We start from the raw sequence: 3,068 nt of genomic DNA, 5'->3' as shown, positions 1-3,068 counted from the left end.
CAACACTGACACATTCGGCCGCCCGCCTATTTGTGTGTGCGGGTGTGTGCTTGTGTGTGAGCCGAATAAAGTGCACGCAGAAAAGCCGCAATGCTGCAGTGGAATGCAACGCAGCGGCAAGTAAATTGCAACGCCGACTCTACTGACCTCGAGTACAAACACACAATTGTGCCTCCTGCCTACAATTGGCAGATAACATTGCGGCGCTGGGGGGTGTGAAGAAGCTGTTAAAGTTTCTGTAGTCGAGGCTGTAGCTCCTTTCGCGCGCCATAGTCGACTTCATTCAGCCGCTACCGCATTACCACATGCCACATGCTACATGGCGACTGCCGACGCGACGCAGAGACGGGGTCATCAGCGGAGAATGAACTCGCATGCGTTGTTTTTGTAATGCGCCGGGTTTTCGGTGTAGCGTTATTGTAATGCTGGCAGTCTTATATATTCCCACTCACATGGGGATCGACTAATAGGATTTGAAGAGCGTAAAATTGGTTCGTTGTGAACATGAAATATTCAGTGAATCCTTTTTGCGCCACCAACTTGCCACAGCCGCCGCCACACCGCCGATATCGGAAGCGCCGACCCGTCGGATATGACATAGTGCACAGGCGAGAAGAGCGGTGGCGCGGTAGTGCGGTGGTCGCCACAATGCACAGCGCCAAGAGTAGGTTGCAGCGATGCTGGCAACTCACCGCAGTTTTAGTTGAACTGCTGTGTTTTTTTTTGTTGTTTCATTTTTGCTGGCCCCTACTACATTTCATTTACTTCTCTGCTCTTTTATTTTCAATTATCGATATTCCCTGCAATCCATTGGCAAAAGAAGATGGTTATTTATACCGTCGAAAACAGCAACGGCGGCAGTAATTTGCCTTCCCTTCTGAATCGTAAATATTTACCCAATGTTTTGTGGCAGTTTCGGTGTTTACAGCGCTTATTTGTTGCCACCGAAGACTCGCCAGCTGTTCGACATGCAGTCACGCCGATCGAAGATGTACGTGTGACTCTGAGTGTGTGTGTTGGGTGCTGTGGGCGCTGGCGTATATGCAACGGTATTCGGCATTCGACTTGCCAGCGCTCAGTGAAGTGTTTTATTATCGCAAATAAAGTGAAATCACAGCGCTCGTTAAAGTTGCAACAACAGGCGGAACAATGATTTTTACAGTATTTTCAACAATGGCCGGATAATTGAATAAGATGAAATGGATAAATATTGTCCTTTCACGGCAGTGTTTATCCTGCAGCGCATATTTTCGGTTATAGCGACATGAAATTGAAGTGAACCTCAAGTTGCTGGTGTAGTTGTAAGTTATGGCTATTTTCGAATTTATTAGTTATTAATTTAGTTAGAGTTTTATAGAAAATACCATAAAATATCTTTCGTGTTTTCGGGTTGAGTATACGCCGCGGCGTACCACAAGTACCTACGTACTGCATACTTTGGATAGAAATTTGTTGCGAACTAAAAATGAAGTAAAAATAATGGTTATAGCAATATATTTTAGTTGTATATATATCTTCCACGCTGTTCGAATACAGACTTTTTGGAAAATTTACGTATGATTATTGCGACTTTATCATACGTAGAAATAGTCTAAAGATATCGACAATATTTTTTTCATTATACTGTGAAAAGTGATCAAACAAATTATTTTCAAGTATATTAATTTTAATAGAAATATCACAGAATTTTGTCGAAAGTCGTCCATGTTTTCAACGATCTCTCGACCGCCTTTGAAGGCTTTATACCACTCGTAAGCTTAGGTTTTTGATAGACTAATTCACCGTAAGCCTTTTCCAACATTCGCAACGATTCCGCACATGAAATTCAGCTATAAATATAAAATTTGAGACAAATTCTTTGTTCCATATTTTTTATTCATTGTAAAAATCGCAACGCACTTCTGAGGTGTACGGACTTAAGCATCTGCTGTAAACAAACCGGTTGACAGATCACGCTCATATTTGGCATAGTAATTGAGAACAGTCCTACCAACTTAGCCGAAAACATTTCCTAGAAACTTCTTTTATCCGGAGAATTTTATTACAATTTGCGGATGCTTTTTTATCACAATGTACATCAAAGTTGAGTTTATGGATATTTATCGTTAAATAGAGAAATTAGTCGTGATTGTGTCCAAATGCCATAATTAGTGAGAATATTATAGGAAGTGTTTTGTTTGATAGTAAATATTCATCAAAACCGAATCAATTTACCCTTAATCGAGTATTAAAAGTTGCAAAAACATTTACTTAATATAAAATACATGAATTATAAATCGCTATTTGTTAGACTTTAAGAGACAGCTCCAAAAATCGAGGCTCATACTTCAGAAACTTCACGCTATTCATATTGTTCTTGAACTATACTCACTGCAATCTCATGAAGTTTTATATGCAATGTTGCTAGAAAAACACCTTTTCAATAAAAAAAACATCTTAAATTGCCGAGAACAAAACATAGAATACTATAGTGATAATTTTGTTAACAAATGGCTATATGGTTTTAGTAATGTACATCTCGCATTGTGATCAATCACATTAGGAAGATAAAATATCATGCTAAAAAATATCTTCGACAGTTTTATTACTTGACTCAATATAGTTAGAACACATATCAAAGATGGGCATACAAAGATGGACATTTGAAAAAAAAATGTTTTACAGTTATTTTTCGATGACGTCAAAAACGTAAACCCAGCAGCCTTATATCTGAATAGTGCTTATGTTTCGTCATTGACGTTCCGATAAGCAATCGCCCAGAAGCTCAATAAGCTTGATTGTGAGTTTCTTATATATCCACCTTACAGTGGAGACCTGGTCCTATGGTAAGTGATTAATACCTATTCCTGTCTATAGGGACTGATTTTGCTGATGAAAAATTCGCCTCAAGAGAAACTTGTGAAAACGACTGTCCCAGTATTTTGCCAATAAGAACGAGGATTTCAATGACGGAGGCATTATGAAATTATCTTCAAACCGACAACAAGTTACCGAACAAAACAGTGCATATTTTTCCTAAATCAAGCCTTTTTGACTCAGAAAACTATTCAAATAAAATATCCTATATA

This window comes from Bactrocera tryoni, chromosome 1 (assembly GCF_016617805.1).
Source record: "Bactrocera tryoni isolate S06 chromosome 1, CSIRO_BtryS06_freeze2, whole genome shotgun sequence".
In the NCBI taxonomy this organism is placed as follows: Eukaryota; Metazoa; Arthropoda; class Insecta; order Diptera; family Tephritidae; genus Bactrocera; species Bactrocera tryoni.
This window is presented reverse-complemented; position numbering follows the sequence as displayed.